Consider the following 20780-nt stretch of genomic DNA (forward strand, 5'->3'; position numbering starts at 1 on the left):
AATACTTTCAACTTAATGACTATGGCAGGAAAAATACCTTTCTACAAAAGATAAAAAGCAGCATCGGTATTCATTATGTACAAAGGAACAAATATAATCAATAAATGTAGTTAAAATAATAAAAGGTATTGCTTTGCATTTGAACATTATGTACACTTCTGCACATTAAATTGCATTCATTTTTTCTTTAGGCTCAGACAACCTTTAAGAGAAATGGACCAAATATGTACACAATAATAAGCATGTGTCACAGCATCAAAGGTGGCACTGTTAAAATAAAATGCCAGCTAGATACATAATTTTAATTAAAACAATTTTTTTTAATTTTACTACTTTGTTAACTTAACTGTTTAATTGTTAGTGTTTTGCATTGTTTTGCATTTTTTGCTGGACAAATGTCTCAAGTTTGATGATTATCTGAGCTGTACATTCCATCACTCTCATTGCTACTTCTGAAGTATATCTGTCATAAGGAATTTGAGGGAAAGGCAAAAGGTCAGGGCAGCGAGTTCTCAGGCTGTCCACACCATAACCCTCCAGGATGTGTACATCCTTGGCCAACCCTGTTAGCTGAGTGCTGTACTCCTCTACCTTTTGTGCAAGTGTTGCTGGCTTCACATCTTTGTCTGATTTTCTTCTCACTGCATAATCACCAGCAATTAATGCAAGCTTTGTTGCCAGGTAGTATTTGAAACATACCCAGTAATTGGCATTTTTATGAAGGTCATTTCTTGCAGCAGAAAAGTTGGCTCTTGCTTGCCTTAGCCACCGTCGTGCCTCCACAGGGCTCCCAACGGACATAAATGATGGTGGTACAGAGAAGTGGTTTGAATGCGATGTGCCTGCATAGCTACTAAATTGTTCTCGGAAATGCTGCTTTTCCGATTTATGGCTTGTTGCTTCATGGTGTAAAATCGCTGAAATGAGAATTTCTCTGACTGGAATCGAGTGGAAGATGCAGAGAAAGGTCTCCTGGATCCTCTATCAGTGGTCTGTTCTGCCTGTGTTTGCTTCTCCATCCTGCTGATCTCATTTTGTAGGTGCTTAAAGACCTCGCTAGCGGTATCAAGATTCTCTGCATTTTTGTCAGGGTGCCGCTTCAAGTATAAGTGGCAGATAATCTTCTTGCATTCAGTTTCATAAAGTTTCAAAGCTTGTTCTACAACTGATGTAACCTCTTTCAGAATTCCTGGCAATGCATTGTGTTTTATCATTTTGGAGGATGCCTCTGTTGGAGGAGCCTTGTGATTTTCCTTTCCATGAAATATTGGAGGGACCATTCTTGCACAAGGAGAACGACCCTCTGAGGGGCTTGTTGGAGTTGGTGTGTCATTTCGAATATGGGTGCTATCATCCTGTCTAGAAAATTTATACGGATCAAGAGAGTTCATGATTTTGTACTCACTGTACCCAATGTCAATTTGAAAGCAATTGACAAGGACACTTGGACTTTCCTCTTCCTCTCGTTCTACTTCTTGAACGATGATAGTGTATAAGTTGGCTGGTAAGTGCCTAGAATATCATCTCCCTCTGAATCTACAAGGTGACCAACATAATCTCCATGGTAAAAGACTTTCATGGGGTCCATGAGCAGTAAATGATGAAACTCTGCAGGTATGGGTGTACCAGGAAGTGGAAGCTCTAGATTTGAGGGCTCAGTTGCGTCATACTTGACACCAAGATTTTCTAGCTTCTCTGTTACTCTCTAAATATCATTGCAACCCAGCATAGCAATAAGATAGGAGGTGTCAGAAATCAGGTTGTCTGTCGCTGACTTGAGGGTCATTGCCAAAGCAAGAAGAAAATTAATGTCTTTGCTGTCAGAGTGCTGAATGTACAGATGGATAACAGCTGTTCCATATCTTTTAAGAGAGGCTAGAGTTTCACTACGGCTGTGGGGAATCGGGCTGCAGCCTTTCACTCTCAATGTTGTCTGTAGTTTCTCAAAGCAAGACACCTTTAAGCCATCACACAGTGCTTTACATAACCCTATTGCTTTCTCCTCATTCACCATGTATGCATTGTTGTTCTCGTGTTTCATGATCCGAATTAAACCAGTGATAAACTGCTCTGATGAAAGGAGCAATTAAAGTCGTCCCTGCAGGGAGCAAAGGGCACCAAATTGGCACATTTTTGGAGAGTCTTCATCAAGTTGTTCTTCCAAGATACTACTTAGAAGCCTGGGCCTCAATTTCTGTGGAAGCAACATGATCAACTTTGTGTGAAAGGCACGGTCCTTACCTAGGTAACATTGACTCATGTCAACTAGCATTTGAACACCAACATTACCCTGAATTCGTTTCTTGTAGTGTGGTGCATCGTCAAAGACCAAAGTGTTTGATTTAGCCAATCGTCCATCATGACTTGGAAGGTAAAATGTCAAATCTCTGATATTCTCAAGGTCTTTACGGGCCTGTACTGGGTCATTCTTGAGACTTTTGAATAGCCCAGAGACAGTTCTTTTCACTGTTCTGATTTCATTCGGGTCAAGCTTCTTGCCTTCTGAAGCCATTCAACCATTACAAAGGCTACTCCTCGTAACTGACAGCATCAGTTATGAATGGTCAAATGGTATTTGAGATAAAAGATGGGCAGTCAGTAATATGATATAGTTAAACCCAATGCCATATTGCCCAGTTTTTCTAGGGTTTGCCTCTTTGGTGCCCCTTTCAAGATTCTGGATCCCCATAAAATCATCCACTGTAAAAGGTTGATTGTTGTACACACAGAGTGATGGGCCTTGCATGGGAACCCATTTGTCATCACAGATTCTGTCAGATGGGTGGGTCCTGGGATCAAAGACAAAGTATATTTCTGTGGCTTTTGCATCATCTGCATTCTACAGGAGCTCTTTCAACATCTCATTTTCTGATGGCTAAGCATTGAGGATACTTTTCATTCTGCGGGTGAGCTTTTGCCCAAACTCACTTCCAGGGCTTTGTGACGTTTTTGAACTGTTCCCTGTTTTACTGCCACCTCTGTAAGGGAAACAGGTCAATTTAGCTCAAAGGGAATCATTTAAGATTTTAAAGGGAATTTGAACAGAATCACTGTTCCACGGCTGATCACTGAGACGCCCTGCGATTCACTGAACAAGCCGTTTAACATCAAATCTGCGCTGGATATTATCCAAAGTATAGTGAAAACACTATCAATTAGCACAGTAACAAGATCGGCAGTTTAAGACATCAACTTGAGGACAAACCACAATATACTTCTCTTTTCAATATGAATAAGGCTTTATTAGATAAATCCAAGACATATAAACTAATCTAACACATGAACGCACGCACTCACACATTCACACAAGTTGCAGGAAGATCGAAAGCTAGGGAAAGATGAGTTTAAGAGAATGTCTGGAGGTACATTGCCTGTGTAAAGTTGTCGTTGAAAGGGGGTTTCCCGATGTCGCTGATTGGCTGGAAGTTCGGTAGTCATTGAAGTGACGTCTTGGGAAGCCACTGGTTGGGCGTTGGCTGAAGATGCAGAGTTGTGTTGGCTGGTTGAAGTTGAACGGGCAGTCGAGTTCAGATATGGCATTACAAAACTTAACTCAGAACACGAAACTCTCAAACGGAAAAAAAGAAGTAAAGTTTGACGAGACTAGGTGGTGTTTCTTCTCATCGTGGCTAAGTAGCAGCAGGCGTGCAGGCCGAAGCATGCTGGAACCGCGCTCAAAGAACAGCTAACAGTGATGACTAAAAGCATGGCTAAAAGCTAAAGCTAGGAAGCAAAGCTACAAGCTAAAAGCAAACTAAAAGCATACTAAAAGCTGGCATGACCGATAGCAAAAGCAAAGCTAAAACTAAAAGCAGGCATGACTAATAGCAGAAGCATAGCTAAAAACTAAAAGCAGAATTTTATGGTATCTTGAGTATTTAAACTAGCCTGTTGGCCACTTCCTCAAATGTTGTCTTGACCAATCAGATATTGTCTTGGCCTGGGGGTATCATAAATCATATGTTATCTTATCAAGCACATGGTCCGAATTTTCCCGCTCTTGCAGGGTCTAATTTTGGACATGATTCCTATAACAAGAATATGATACATTTGACAAATAACTGATGGTCATGACTGTTTCAAGCAAGCAGATTCAAGCACATACATATGAAACATACATACATATGAAACATGAACGTTGCCTTCCTGAGGAATTTGGCTCATGTTTCAACCACAGTTCTGATCGACTCTTTAATTTGTCTGATTCGGGTCATATCCGCTACACCTCTCTTGGAATATCACCATGGCAGTATTTAATGGCTGTGTACCTGACTTTAATCCAAGGACAGTCATTATAGCAAAGTGATTTTGATGGTTGTTGTGTGAAATTGCTGTCAGGAAGAAGTATCTCCCCATAGTTGCTTTGGCAGAATTCTTGATTTTTGTCTCGGATCAAGCTCCATATTCCCCCACTAATTATTCTACGAGACAGCTGAAAGTTTTCTTCAGAAAGAGGATTTCTCCCACTTTCATTTTTAACAGCTGTAAAACTGCTGCAAATATTTCAACAGTGAAGCTAGGTTGAACACCCACATTTTCAAAAAGTTCCGACAACTATTTCTGTACTTGTTGGGAGGCTGGTAAAGGTAAGGAGCAGCATCAAAGTTTAAGTGAAATGCTACTTTTGATGGTTCCACATATGTGTTCTCGACTAGAATTGAAGAGAATGTTTTTAGCTCCTCCATGATTTCCCCTTTAGCAGCATTGGACTGCAGCAATTCCTCATGAAGATATTTGTAGCAAGCATTGGTTATGTTCTCTTGATACAGAGTTACACCATCAAAGGATTTTGAGAGCTCTTTCAGTTGGCTGATGACTAATAAAATGGTTGGCTTTTTTATCAATCCAAGAAAGTATTTCACAGCCAGTGAGATAGGACCACATCCTTTAAAGGAAGGGAAATTTTCATTGAGAATTGACTTCGATAAACACACAGTAACTTGATGGTCTGTTGTAAAAAAGTCTTTTTTAGAGACCATGGCAGATTGGGGGAAATTGTTTCCATGCCATGGAAGGGAAAATCCAGCTGGTTTTGTCAAGAATGGAAGGAAATTGATATTTTGTAAATTGGCCAGATACTGATTTGCCGCTGGATCTCTCATTTTTAATTTTTCATCAATGAGACTGGGGATTATACTACTCCTGTGGCACGCAAGTGTGTGGTCATTTTCATTTAGAGCCAATACAGACTCAGCCCGTTCAATCAAGTCTTCCCAAGGCAGGTCATCCTTGACCATACACAGCTGCCTTAATTTCACCATGCATACAGGATTGACATAGTATCTTAAACTTTCTTCAGGAAACCTTCCATCTTCACTGTTGTACAGTTTGGCTACTCTGCCCTCAGGATGTATGAATCGAGATGGCAAAACAAGCTTGTGTGATGGTCTTGAACATGGAATACATGGGTTTCCATCAGTATGGATGCAAAATCCTCAAGTTTTTCATTGAGCACATAATACATCAGAGGATCACATAGATCCTTATCAATGTCTTGGATATGGGGGAAGAACACATCTGAGAAAAACTGTGTCTTTGTCAGGGTGTTCTCCATCAATTTTCCTTTACAGCCAGCATCATCGAAGCCTTCCTTGACCCAGTCTGGCAGCTCAACAGCAAAAAGATCTTGGAACCCACACTTTCTGAGGTATTTCAAGAATACCTTGAAGGCAACAGACCCAATGTCTGGTCTGGAAAGCAAAGTGTCATCCAAAAAACGGACATTCTTGATTGATACCCAGGTTTTTCCATCAGAAAAGACTTTTGCACGGTCATCATCAACACCTTTAGCTATTTCTTGATAAACCCTTTGACAAATCAGATTGAAATTATCATGGACAACTGCATAATAGCCCAGGCTGCATAATAGCTGTATTCCAATAATTCCCCACTTTCTGCAATTGACCTCAGCATGTTAAGTGCTGCCAAGTATGCTTGGACAATCACATGTCTCATAAAAATTGAATTTCATTGTCCTTTTGTGTCTGTCTTCCAGATCTCTTTGTGATTTGATGTGACAGTAAAGCAACCATTTATGTGCACAGGTAAACCAGTTTTGTAAGTAAGTAGCAGAACACTTCCCCAATTGGTGTTGCACTTGTCTTTACGGTCCATTTTCTATTGTCTTCTTCAGAGAGCAGCACAGCTACACCTCCACATGGTACCTGACTGAGACGTTTTACACTATCACTCAAGGAGAACTTCAGAGCTTCTGTCACATCCATGCATGAGCAGATAAGCCAGTTTGTATTTTCAACTCCTTTCTGTGGCATGTCATCTGTAAATCTTTTACTTTGTGTGCCTTTAGCAGCCATCTCAAAGTAGGATGATGGATCCTCTTCAGAACCTCTGAACAGTGGGGGCTGAAGATCAACAATACGTCTGAAGACATTGTGGAACTAATTCACTACAATTCTGATGATGCAACCAGACTTAAGGACCTCAGCTGGCATTCTGTTGGTGGCTGCAATTTTTTTCAGGATTTTGGCAGCAGATTTCAGAATACTTAAGGGCCCATAAGCAGCTTTGGAGGACCACACACTCTTGTTTATTGTGACCATATCCTGTGCAGCAGCAGGGTTTGGCTCCTCAAATTTCAAATACTTCAAGACCATTGTTCCAACATGTATGAAAAGAATGAGCCGGTGACCACAGATGCTAAATTCATCCACAAGAGAGTAGATATCAGTGGTATTGTAGTAAATACTGCTGATTTCACTTACAGATGCCTCCTGCTCAGTTCTGAAAGGAAGTCTGAAGAGGGTCCCATCATACTTGTAACCCCCAATTTCCACCAGATGCGTAACAGCTGCGGAACGGCTCCGCTGCGTGACAGCTCCGTGTTCCGTCATCCGTCAATACCCACCAGGTCCGGATCTGTTGCGGAACGGCTGCGGTCATGACTGACAGCTGACGTCACGAGGCCCCATGTAATCTCGCGAATTAAAACTTCAACAAGCCTGTCTCCGCCCATTATGACGTTTTCAAGGTGTAGTGTAGGGAAATATGAGCGCGGTGTATTTTATTTTGAAAATTAAACGGATCTTTCATTTTGTTTCTGGCTGTTCTGTTTTGTCACTCGACTTCCTGTCCTGCGTACTCTGCCCTGTAGTGCTGCGGAGCGCTCCGGCATCCGGCAAAAATAGAAGCTCTGCGTATCTGCTACGGAGGGCTGCGGATCGTCGGAGTCGGAACGCAGCTGTACCGCATTCAGTGGAAATACACTCATTGACTTTAATGGAAACCTATTGACTCCGCCGCCGTGCCGGAGCCGTAACGCAGCCGGTGGAAATTGGGGGTAAGGGGACTCGAGTGACAGAGGAAGCTGACAGTTAAATACATTGATGAAAGGTTTGAACTGATTGGAAAACTTCGGTAGCCTTTCTGCGGTTTGCTCCAGTTAATTTTGATGCCTAGATTTGACTTGTCTCTTATGTGTTTGCCAATGTGATTGATGTTGCGATCAAACATGATCATGAATTCTCTACTCATGATAATGGGTATGTCAGTTACATGATAAACAGAGTTGAATCCTAGGCCAAATTTGCCAACTTTGTCAGCTTCACATCTTTTCATGGATCCACCCAGCCTGGTTATATTAAGGAAGTCTGTATCAGAGAAAACAGAATTGTTGAAGGACCACAACAATGACAAACAATAATGCTAGGGTCAAGCAGATTCTCTCGGATTTCAAGATTCTTTCGCATGTCAATCAGAAAACTACATTCAGTAGCATTTGCCTCATCAGCATTCTGCAAAAGCTCTTTGAAGATATCCGCAATTGATGGATACTCCTCTAAAATGTTCTTTATTCTCACAGTTAGATTCGAGACTTGTGCCGGTATTCAGTAATACGATATATCACGGTAATGAATATGCACGATATTGTTATCGTGGGCACTTCTAAAAACAGTGAATATTACAAATTATTCAGAATTTGGAATGCATTTTAAGAATACTATTCCCATCAACTGTTCAAAATGCACAACATCGTTGTATGCTGCTTAAAAGACTCTGTGCGCGCTGATGTAAACAAGCACGTAAGAGAAGCACATGGAGGAACACGTGAGAGACGCGCTGAATGAAAGCACATTCACTCTCTGACAGCAGATGGCGCTAAACTGCAGAAAATGCAGTCCTTACCCTTGAAACACCACAAATAAACCAGCTGCCCTACTTTCTAAAACATATTTAATAATTTTAAATAGCCAATCAGATTTGTGTATTTGCTAAGATGTTCATCATAGTGCCAAATACTTATGCTTTAAGTCTTAATAGGCTATTTTAATCTGGACTACAACATGATATAGAAATTGTTTGAAAGTGTTTAGATTTTTTTATTGTTAATTTATATTTTACTTCATTTTTAACATTAGTTAATTCATTCGTTAATGAAACATAAACTACCAATGAAAAATTCTTCTGCACATTCATTCATCTTAGGTATTCCAATATTTAATATCACTTTGCTAAAATCTAAAGTTGCAACTGTATTTTTTAATGAGCTAACATGAACTAAAACTTTTATTTTTAACAAACATTAATAACTTGTGTAGCAAATGTAGCTGTCGCGCTAACCCGGTGGAGGTATGGCTGTCTTCCGTGTACATTTCTGTAGTTGTGGTTCAACGTGTCATTTTCGTTCTCCTACATGCCGCCTTCCCTGTGCACGCTCTGTATGCCGGCCCGCACTTGACTGTGTGCGCTCTGATGCAGGCTCAACCAGGTGATTTTAATTGGGGAAATTAGAAGCTCGCGCCTGGTCCAGTGTTTCAAATACATGCAGTAGTCATTTGATTGGGGTACAACGGGAAGAGAGGTCGGCAGAGGCACAAATTCATTCACTGTGAGGAACTGGGACTTTTCTTTCTTTGATTATGACGGGCTATCGGTAAGCTCACGTTGACTATTGTTTCACTTTTGTCTGTTCATCATTTGTCTGTTCATCTGGTATTTAATGTGGTAAATGTGTAAATGTTTGAAAGCAATTAATACTGCATGGTTTAAAAAGAGAAACTGTTAACTAAGACTAAATGTTTAGATTGGTATAGTGTTGCTTGTAAAATGCAGAGTAAAAGACCAAGCTGTGTTGCCTGTAAAATGCATTTGACCTTTCCTGGGGGCCTGGAGGAAAGCCAACTATCTGCCGTCCACCCGTCCAGCTACTTGTTCGTCCAACAGCCAGGAAAGCAACATGGCTGAGTCCAAGTCACTCGAAGAGCTGAAAATGGAGCGAACAACAGTGAAGAGACTTCTTTCTCGACTTACCAACCATATAATGAGGACCCACATGGAGATGTCTGTGGAGGAGCTAGAAGGTAATTTTAAAAGACTCACAGCAGAGGGCTCCAAAGTGATGGATGTAAATGAGGAGATTGAGGCTGCATACATTGCACAGTGCGAGGAGACTGATGCAGAGGGCGCACCTGAGTTAACCGACCAGCAGAAAGCCGACCTCGAGAAGACAGAGAAAGAGTGTGAGCAGAAGTTAAAAGAGGTAAAGCACCTAATCCAGGAGACACTATGGGCTTCATTTGGTGAAAGGGAACTGACCCTCGCTCTAGAAACTGCAGAGGCAGAGTGCGAGAATGCCTCTTTCATTCAGCCTGACACACCCCTGGAGGCATATGACTTTATGCTCCATCATGTAGAGAGGCTGGTGCATTAAGCCAAAGAAGCGCACCAGACCTGGAACCGTTGGGCTCCACTAGCAGAGAAGCAAGACTTAAATCGTCGCCTAACGAAGCTAGAAACCCTGCTTCCCAAGCTGGTGTCAGGAATGGCCACCCTGATTAAAGCAGCAAGAATTAAAGAGGACATCAACAGCGTACCTGTCACAGCCCGTAGTACAGCCCCTGTTGCTCCCATAAAGCTCAAAGCCACAGCTTTACCAAGTTTACCGGCAGCCAACGTGAGTATTACAGATGGAGGAAAGAATGGGAGGCTCTGCAGAAGCAAGGCGAACCAACTGGGTCCATGGAGGTGAAGAAATTCCAACTGCTTGATAGTCTCGATGAAAGAGTGGCCAAAGATCTACGCCTGTCTATTTACACCTCAGCAGACGAGATCTTCAGAGTTCTGGAAAACCGTTATGGGAACCAAGCTACTATCGCCATCGAGGTTGTCGAAGAGCTATACGCTATCCCACCTGTCCATGGTAACCAGCCGAGAAGAATCGTAGAGCTCATCCAAGCTGTGGGAAAAGCCCTCTATGATTTAAATGAATTGAACAATGCAGATGCCATAAAAAACCCACTAGTAATAAAATCTATCGAAAGCAAATTGCCAGAGTCCCTGAAAAAAGACTGGCTTACCCACGCTGCTGACCTGAACAACGCTGTAAACCACCAGAACCGCTTCGACAAGTTACTTGCATATCTTCAATCCCAAGAGTCCATCTATGAGCAGTTAGAGCAGTTGAGAGACATCGACCCTGCCAAGGAGAAGACCAGGTTTCAAACAAAGTATGCCCAAACAAAGACAACCAACTCCAGCAGTGGATCAGCAGGCTGCATTATCTGTGGAGACCCAAAGCACAAGAGAAAACTCTACTTCTGCAGAAGGTTTAGAACTACCACAAAGCTTCAGGAGAAGAAGGACGCAGTGCAACAGCTCGGAGCTTGCAAGAGGTGCCTCGAAGTCCATGATGAACCCTGCAGAAAAACTACTTACCTGTGTGGGAATCCAGAGTGCAGAGACCAACACCACTACCTTCTCTGTCCCTTGTCCAGACATCTGTCCCAAAAGTCGGTCCAGTGAGAGCTGAGGGGAAAAGATGCACCGAGGCCCAGGAAGAGTTCCTCTCTAAACTTCCACCTGAGCTCGCGCAGCAGGGTCGCAATGCCTTCTGCAACATCGCATCCCGAGCATACAACTCCACTGCAGCAAAGAGAGGCCTTCTGGAGGAGATTGGTCTGCACGAGTACCCCGTGATCCTGATGCTCCTTGATGTCACCGCCAATGACGGGCAAAGAATCGGGACACTTATAGACCTGGCATCTGACACAAATTATATAACTCATAAAGCTGCAAGCAAACTGAACCTTCGCAGTGAAGATGTCACACTGGTCCTCCATGGCGTCTGAGGGATGAAGGTGTCTGTTAAAACCAAGCGCTACCTCCTCAAGATCCGTATCAACACTTTAAGAGGGACCCTCAAGTCTCACCAACTGATCTGCTACGGACTTGACAGAATTGCAGAAGTGCACAGACATGTTCCACCTAATAAGCTGCAGGAGATCTTCCCTGATATTCCCCTCAAAGACCTCATTAGACCTAAAGAGATCCAGCTTCTGATCAGCCACAAAGAAGGCCAGCTGGTGCCCCAAAAAGTCCGCTCTATTGGCGACCTGGTGCTCTGGGATGGTCCACTCGGGAAGACAGTCGGGGGCACGCATCCAGATCTCTTCGAGGAAGTCATCCTGATGGCCCACACATCCAAGACTCATTTCGCGAGATCGATGAGAACCGCATCAGTCAAGTATCGAGAGTTTGCAATAGACCCAGCTCCCTGCCATTATCCAGAAGTGGTGGAGGTGGGAAAGTATTGGAGCCGCCTGCCAGCCAAGATGTGGAGGGTGTCGCTGCGGGAACTGCCAGCCAGGGGATAAAGAAATGACGCTTGCAGAGGAAAGGGAGATGGAGCTCGTGAGAAATGGCTTGACATATACGACTGGAGATGATCACAGCACTGAACCACACTGGCACGCTAAGTATCCGTGGACAGAAGATCCAGTAACTCTACCAAACAACAAGAAAGCAGTAGAAGCAACATTCCTCAGAACTGAAAGGCAGCTGTCTAAAGAACCTGAGTGGAAGAAGGCCTATACTGCGCAAATCCATGAGATGGTAAATAACAGGGCTGCAATAAAGCTGTCTGAAGACGTCCTGCAGAATTGGACTGGGCCAGTGTGGTACATAAGCCATCTCATCGCGCCAAATCCACACTCAGTCTCCACCCCAGTCAGACTAGTGTGGAACAGCAGCCAAAAGTACAAAGGTCTCAGTCTAAACGACATCCTCATCAAAGGTCCTGATGTTCTGAACCCGATCAGAGCTGTCCTGCTGAGGTTCCGAACTGGTGTCTATGCTGCCCTTGGTGACATCCGCAAGATGTATAACTCCGTCTGGCTGGAAGATCAAGAGGTCCACCTGCACAGATTTCTGTGGCGGAACAGTGAAGATACTAAAATAGAGGATTATGCCATCACAAGAGTTAACATCGGAGACAAACCTGCTGGTTGCATAGCCCAAGTCGCCATGCGAGAGACTGCAAACTTGCCTTCATTCAGTTACTTCAAAGAAGAGAGATGCGTGCTGGAAGAAGATGCCTACGTCGATGACATTCTGACTTCGCACAACGACCTTGACCATCTGAAATGCCTCACAGCCAACATCGAGCACATCCTGAAAGCTGGAGGATTCTACATGAAGCCCTGGGTCTACTCTTTTCGAAGTGGGAGGAAAGATCCCAAGAGTGAAATGCCCAGAACAGAGCCAAAGACTATGATCCCGCCAAACCAGCTGATGGAAGATGAAAACAAAGCCCTTGGCCTTGGTTACACCGTCGATGATGACAAGCTTCATGTCATGGTTGCAGTTAACTTTTCAAAGAAAAAGAGGAAGATGCGCCTTGGTCAAAACCTGCTGAGAGAAGAAGTTAGAAATCAAACTCCAGATCCACTCACTAGAAGAGAGCTTCTAAGCCAAGTTTCTGGCCTGTACGACCCACTCGGCCTTGTGACTCCTGTCAAGCAAAAGGGTGCCATTCTGGTTAGGAGAGCTTTCCAAGAAGCCAAAGCAAGGTACTGCTTAGAAGACACGTGGGATGCTGCCTTGTCTGAAGGTCTCAGAGAAGACGCCATAAAGCTATTAGAAGAATATGCTGACCTGAGCCAACTTCGCTTCGCCAGATCTCTGACTCCGCCAGATCTCTGTGCAAAGCCCAGTGCCATCACGTTCTCTGATGGCAGCGAATACGCATACGGCGCTGTGATGTACCTTCGCTGGAGCTGCAGCCATGGTGTTGTTGTGAGACTGGTCGAATCCAAAGCCAAGCTGACCCCTCTTGACCACAGAGGCGATCCTGTGAAAGCTGAGATGTGCGGAGCCGTATTTGCAGCCCGTCTCAAGGCCTACTTCCAGAGACACTGCCGACTCCAGGTCGAGAAATGGTACCATCTTGTCGACAGTCAGACCGTCCTGGGCGCAATACAGCGTGAGAGTTATGGCTACCAGACCTTCTTCGCAAACCGTGTTGGCGAGATTCAGAGCAGCACCGACATCCAGGACTGGTGGTGGATTCCAGGGCTAGAAAACATCGCAGACATCATCACCAGAGGTGCCAATCCAGATGCCCTAACTGAGGACTCCGAGTGGCAGTCGGGTCCAAAGTTCCTCCAACTTCCTGATAATGAGTGGCCGAAGAAATCCGCTAAAGAGGTTGCGGCCCAAGCCCGAGACAAAGTCACAAAGATCCAGAAAAAGACATTTGTAGCAGTACTTACCAGAAGTCGCCTGAAGACTGCACACGATCCAGCATACGATCCAGCCTGGGTAGAGTCTAGAAGACCAGCAGGATTAGCAATTCGATAGCTCGTCGATAAAAGGCACTTCAGCAACCTGAGAAAGTTGGTCGGGACTGTGGCGTGGATCTGGAGGGCAGCTAAAAAGTTCCTGAGTGCCAAGATCAGAGACCAAGAAAAGTGGGAGGCAGTTCCATCCTCAGGTGTCCTTACAGTCAGCGAAAGACGAGACGTGTACCGAGACCTTTGCCTAGCAGCGCAAGAGGGTGTCAACTTCCCAAGTGCCACAATGAACAGACTAGTCGTTTACAGGGATCAGACAAGTGGACTTCTGGTTTGTGGTGGCAGAATCCAGACCTTCAGAGAAGACCACAGAGCTGTTCCTCTTCTACCATTCCAAGCTTGGTTATCCACCCTGCTAGCCAGAGAAGCACACAGCGAGGGACATGATGGAGTGGCGGGAACTCTATTGCGGATGAGAAGGAAGGCGTGGGTCATAAGAGGAAGAATTATTGCCCGAAAAGTTGTTGACAAGTGTATCTTCTGCAGGAAAGCAAAAGCAAGAACCTGCAAGCAGATAATGGGAAACTTACCTGAAGAGAGGTCCAGTCCTGCTGCACTATTCGAGTTCACGTCTGTTGACCTATTTGGACCTTACTATGTGAAGGATGATGTCAAGAAGAGAGTAACTATGAAAGTATGGGGTGTCGTATTTTGCTGTATGTCCAGCCGAGCCGTCCATGTCGAGTTAGCAAACACATTATCAACAGAGAGCTTTCTGCTTACCTACCAGAGGTTCACTGCTGTCCGAGGCCATCCCCAGAAAATCTGGTCTGATCCTGGTACAAACTTTGTCGGAGCAAAACCTGTCCTAAAAGAAATGTATACTTACCTGAAACAACAGGACAAAGAGTCGCTTGAAGAGTATGCTGCCAGAAATGAGACCACCTGGACGTGGAAAATCCTCCCGGCCGATTCACCTCACCGAAACGGGGCTGCCGAAGCTGCTGTCAGAGTCACTAAAAGAGCCCTCCAAAGTCTTACCAATGTGGAAGGCCTTACCTTAAGTGAATTCCTGACTGTGCTCCAGCTAGCTGCCAATCTTGCTAATGAGAGACCCATCGACGCCAGAGTTCAGAGCCGAGAAGAGCGCATCCAGTACATCACGCCGAACAACCTGTTACTTGGTCGAGCCACACAAAGTGGAGACTTCAAAACTGTCGACTACACCATTTATCCATTTGAAAGACTCAAAGAAGTACAAACTATAATCAACAATTTCTGGAATTCTTGGAGCCAACTCGCTGGCCCGAAGATCAGGTCGGATACCAGCCCACTTGAGAGTGTGATCTTTCCAGGCATGGCCATGTAAAGATCGAGTGGGAGGTGTCGCGCTAAGGTATGGCTGGTGGAGGTATGGTGGAGGTGGAGGTATGGAGGTATGGCTGTCTTCCGTGTACATTTCTGTAGTTGTGGTTCAACGTGTCATTTTCTTTCTCCTACATGCCGCCTTCCCTGTGCGCGCTCTGTATGCCGGCCCACACGTGACTGTGCGCGCTCTGGTGCGGGCTCAACCAGGTGATTTTAAATGGGGAAATTAGAAGCTCGCGCCTGGTCCAGTGTTTCAAATACATGCAGTAGTCATTTGATTGGGGTACAACGGGAAGAGAGGTCGGCAGAGGCACAAATTCATTCACTGTGAGGAACTGGGACTTTTCTTTCTTTGATTATGACGGGCTATCGGTAAGCTCACGTTGACTCTTGTTTCACTTTTGTCTGTTCATCATTTGTCTGTTCATCTGGTATTTAATGTGGTAAATGTGTAAATGTTTGAAAGCAATTAATACTGCATGGTTTAAAAAGAGAAACTGTTAACTAAGACTAAATGTTTAGATTGGTATAGTGTTGCTTGTAAAATGCAGAGTAAAAGACCAAGCTGTGTTGCCTGTAAAATGCATTTGACCTTTCCTGTGTTAGGAAAATACCTGATTATTTAAAATGTTTGTGTTTTCTTTTTCTTTTATTTATTTAAAGGGTTTTCACCTGTTATATCTGATCCTACTACATTGCTACATCAACTGATCAAAATAAATATTCTTCTGAGTGAAATCCCAAGTCTGGTCCCTTTCAAGTGTGGGCACCTCACAGTTAAAATACACTTGACAGTAGCTATTGCTCATTGTGAATGTTAATGGTGAACTAAAGAGATCTTAGTGTAAAGTGATACCTATGGGTCTTTAATCTGTGCAAAACTTTTAACTTTATATATTTACTTTATGTATTGCTTTATTCTATTTAAATGTTCAGTTATTTTTGTTATAAGAAAAAAAAATGTTTTTAACCTGTTGTACTGTATTATGAGCACTTTTTTCAAACTAAATTTCAATACCGTGATAATACCGTTTACCATGATAAAAGCATGAGCAATTAATTGCAACAGATTTGATACCGGCATATCCCTATTAGAGGCTCTCTTTGGCCTGACTGTTCAAACACACGGTTCTCTGGGTTTATAAATTTTGTGCTCAAACATCGAACTTTAAACCATTCAGCAGTTTTCATTGGAATGTCATCATGGACAAGGATGATGGGTTCTGAAACATCATCTAGTAAGTCATTGAGATCCTCTACTCTGATGTCACAGTAAGTGCATTCATGGATAGGTTTCATAACCAGTTTGCTTGGATCTTTGTGATACAGAATGGGGATGTGCATGTCAGCATCAACTGATATTTGGCTGCTCTATAACCACCATTAAATTTTTATCAGGAGTAGGACATTGCGTTTGCGTTAGCTTGCGTTAGCTTCCGTTAGATCCTCCCAATGAGCTTGAATTCATATATCTCAAACAAGATCTGCTGAAACTGATACCAGTCCTCAGTGGTAAATGCTTTGGATGTGTACCAGTCATTTACTGCTTTCAAATGCTGGAGCACTTAATCCATTTGAGGTTCTAATGACAATTTCTGGGCTTTTTTCATGCCAGCAGAGGTACGTTCCACCGAGGCAATTGAGGAACCAACAAGCACAGCATGAGAAATTTCACACATTTCAGAAAGAGATTAAATATTACAGGAATCACCTCTCCAAGCAAGTGACTTTGGGTAATTCAGTGGTCTGTCTTTGCAAACTGGCACCCATTTCAATTTTTGCAAGTCTGATTGAACCTAAGAGGACTTCACCAACTCCGTCTGTTTGTTAAGGATAGTAAGAAGTGTTTTTGCTTTCATTAAAGTGGGATTCCAGTCTGGTTTGCTATTCCCTTGTAGCTCCTAAATTTTCTGGCAACTTGGACCACATCCTTTTCACTGAGTTGGACCTCATTTTTTCAGCCCCAGTTGCCTCAGTGAATGAAGGGCATCAGAAAATGATGTATAGTCATATGGGGGAAACCTAATCTTTTCTTCCATGAAGAAAAGGTTCTGCTAAATCTCTAACTCTGGATCAAAAAATGTCTGTTGATGAATAAGGTTTTTCTGAAGAGGTATAAATTAACTTCAGTGACGAAAGCCAATTCATTCTTCAGAAAAGACAAATGAGTAAGAGCCCAGAGGATGATTTTTGTGACTTCCTCTTTGGTGTAGAATCCTTTCTTAATGTCTTGAAGTATCACCCATAGACATTCAGTGCTTTTCACTTTTCAATTGTTCAATGTTCAACAGCTTTATTAGACAAATGGTTGCCTTGTCACTGCAGTCAACTACATTTATGGACGATTTCACATCTAATGGATGTTTGGCAGTATGATGTAATACTCTGGCTCCTTTCAATAATGTTAAAATTGAAGGGTCTGTTTTTGACTTCTGTCCAACTTTGTAAAAGATGGGAAGCTCTTGAATTATGGGTTTCTCTTTTTCTGTAACATCACTAAGACCAGCTAAGAAGCCTCTGAGGGCAATCTTCTGTTTGACAGAAAAAGATAAAACTTGGCTTGCTAATCTCTGGGATGTAGATCTTTCCATAATTTGCAGTAGCGTGCTTGGTGATGACTGGTGAAAATAATTTTTCAGGAGTGGATGGTGCAAGCAGGGATCAAGTTGCTTCAAGATAACACAGCCAAGTTTCTTCATAACTTCAAGTAAGTCTTCTGACAGAGGACCCTCTTCCCCGTTTACAAGAATGATGGGCGACTGAGTTTTTAGGCACAGTAACGCTAGAGAATCTAAGGTGTCAGTCAGTGGCACATTTGGAATCAAAGGCAAATCTTCAAACACACTAAGATCATCTGCAAAGTTAATGTAGAGATGCTTCCAAATCATTCAGAGCCAAGATGCTGAGGGACGCTGCTTCTCTTGATCACCAGGGTACCACTGAACTGCAAAATCCCTAGAAGGCCAAGCTGTGATAAGGACTTCTTTAATTAGTCGTGCTGTTCTCTCTGGGGTTAGCACTTGAACCTGAGTGCAAGGCCTCCCTGAAAGCACAAACAAACACAAAACATGATGTAAGCTGAACTTTACCAATACCAACACAGTCTGCCTAAACAAACATGGCTGTGAATGTTTTCTAAACAATTTATGCAGAAATGCAAGTAAATTCAAGGTTTCACTTTTTTTCTGCAACTGTATATTCTATAAAGACACTTGTAGCATGAAATTTTACAAATACACAATCATGGGTTAAAGGTGCCATGTACAAAAATTGAGCTAAAAATATTCAAAAAATGACCTACACGCATCAAAAGTATGAGAAGAAATAAGGGCGATGATGTCATTAAATAAATGTAAAGTTATAGTGCTGCAGAGATATCAACCTTAATTAGCAGTAGCATTACTAGCCCCGGCCCGACAGGTGTCGTAATACCAGTTTCGGCCATGGGAGGCGGTATGCGGGCAACATAACCACCAGCCAACCTGCAATACACGAATAACTCACACGGCTTGTGGGCGTACCTGAACCTGATGTCAATCATGTGGAAAGTACAGCCCACTACTTCATTTCAGTTCAGAGAAGAGAGCGGAAGGATGACTTAAGCCCTTGGCAAGAGACCACCACCCGCTACAGGGAAACAACCGCGCTCAGAATCACAAATCAAATTCGATAAGAAAAGGAGCCGAACCAGAGTAAACATCGGCACTGCTTTCAATCGCTGGAGACAACTGATGGACCTGAAAGAAATGAGGTTCGACACCGAACTTGCAACATTTCTTTTGGATTGGTAAGTTAGATGCTGTTAGTATTTCGCTAGAAGTTTGTTTTATATGTTTGTGTATTTTTTTTCGGGAAGTTATAACATAGAAATGTATCGAAGGCTGTTCTATAAACGTGCTAATGTTAGCGATGGCTAACCGTAGCTGCGTTTGATAATTAGCTAGCTATAACTTACCCATTTTTTATATCCTGCTCTGTCTAGTCTGTTGGGTCTCCGTGTCCTCTTTGCTTCGTGGTTTTTCTGTACGTGAGAAAATTGATGTGTGGCGTGAAAGCGTGTGAAAAGAGTAAATTGCGTGTGTCTCACGGTGAATGCTTGAGAGTTGGCAGCTCTGGTTACGTTGGTTGGCGCTAGCTTGGTCAACATCAGCTGTCTGATGTTGACCAATGATATTGACAGAATGCTGTCTGTCAAATTAATTTAATTCCAATAATGTGTATATACAACTCAATGTAATATGAACAAAACGAATATGAACATATTCACTGGTAAAGGTGAAGGGGAGTAGCTTGAAGATGTCATGTTTCAAAATCACTTGACATCACCCAACATTCCTCTGCAGGCAAAACGTCCTCTTATAGCAGTGGTTCTCAATTCCAGTCCTCGCGCCCCACTGCTCTGCATATTTTGCACGTTTCTCTTTGTTAACACACCTGATTCAGATAATCAGCTTGTTAGAAATGAACTCCGTGCATGAACTGTTTTTCAAATGTTCATTGCTCCCTACTCTCTGAGCAAGGGAAATCTTTTGAAGTTTACCTCACATCGAAACATTCATTCACTGATTTGTGCTGTGCAGCGTCTTTAAACATGGACAACTGTGACATCATATACCTCTGTAAATCAATACAATTTAAATTCACGTCTTGCACACTTCAATGCACTTTGATTGGAACATATAGCTACGTACACTTCGAACTGGAATCATGGCTGAATATCCTGTGATGTCCACTTCGCAGGGCACTTATGTTCGAATAGAACAAATGTCTGAAGCTCTAAGAGAAATGTTCAAAATGTGCAGAGTAGGGGGGCGCGAGGACTGCAATTGAGAACCGTTGTCTTATAGGCTTCAGTTATGCTCTAGGGTTGTTTTGAAGGTAGGGGCGGAGCATAGAGACTATGCCGTTTCTCGTTTGTTACTCTAGAGTAGACCAATTCACTTTATTGAGGCATACTGCCCCCATCTGGTATGGAATGTAGAGTATGACTTGATTTTTTTGCCAGATATGACAGATGGCACCTTTAAGATCACAGATGATAAGAAAATTAAGGATACTCATTTTTTATATTTGAAAAAATTTACAATCAATGCATAAAACATTTTAACTTTTAATTAAAATGGCTAGAATGCTAGAAATATTTGAAATTATTCAAATTAGAAGTTTAAACAACTCATTCATTCCATTTTCCAGCTATTCAGGTTGCATATATATATATATATATATATATATATATATATATATATATATATAAACTTTATTACAGGCTGTAGACCCAACAACAAGACCAACAACATAACAGAAGGAATAGATACATAAACACATCAAAACATACTTTGATTCATGAGAGTCTTAACAGGCACCCATACCAATGTTTCCACAAATATGATTGATATCTAACCGAGCTGCACCTAGGGCTTGTGAGCATCATTAAAATACTGTTTTGAGACTCATCAAGTTGGGACATGAACTTAAATATTAGGTTCCTCAAGAGAGCCTGTAAAGTGCTTAGCCCTGAGTCACAAAAGAGCTTACTTGCACTGCTACTCCTGGGTTTTCCTAGTAGTATCCTCAGGCAGTCATTACCTGAGGTTTGCGCATGGTCTCCTTTTTGTAGTTGACCCACAATGAGGCTGCATACATAGGGGTGCATTATGCACGAAACAATCTCACTTTCACATCATCAGAACAGTGATGGAATTTCCTGACTAACATGTTTGCTTGAACATACAACATTCGTCTCTGCCTATACATATCTGCATCATCTGTCAGTGAAGATGTGCCCAAGATATTTCGTACAGTAAGATACACAGAGGGATTGCCCTAACAGGTAAAACATTGGAAAATGCAGCTTCTGATCCTCCTTGGTCCTACATATCAATACAA

The 20780-nt window shown here is 42.8% G+C and overlaps 1 pseudogene; it reads right to left on the reverse strand.

The window, feature by feature from the left end:
• Positions 1-357: 357 nt before the first annotated feature.
• LOC132122986 (sacsin-like) lies at positions 358-20547 on the reverse strand (annotated as a pseudogene).
• Between the last annotated feature and the right edge of the window lie 233 nt (positions 20548-20780).

The sequence above is a fragment of the Carassius carassius genome, chromosome 41 (genome assembly GCF_963082965.1).
Source record: "Carassius carassius chromosome 41, fCarCar2.1, whole genome shotgun sequence".
Lineage (NCBI taxonomy): Eukaryota > Metazoa > Chordata > Actinopteri > Cypriniformes > Cyprinidae > Carassius > Carassius carassius.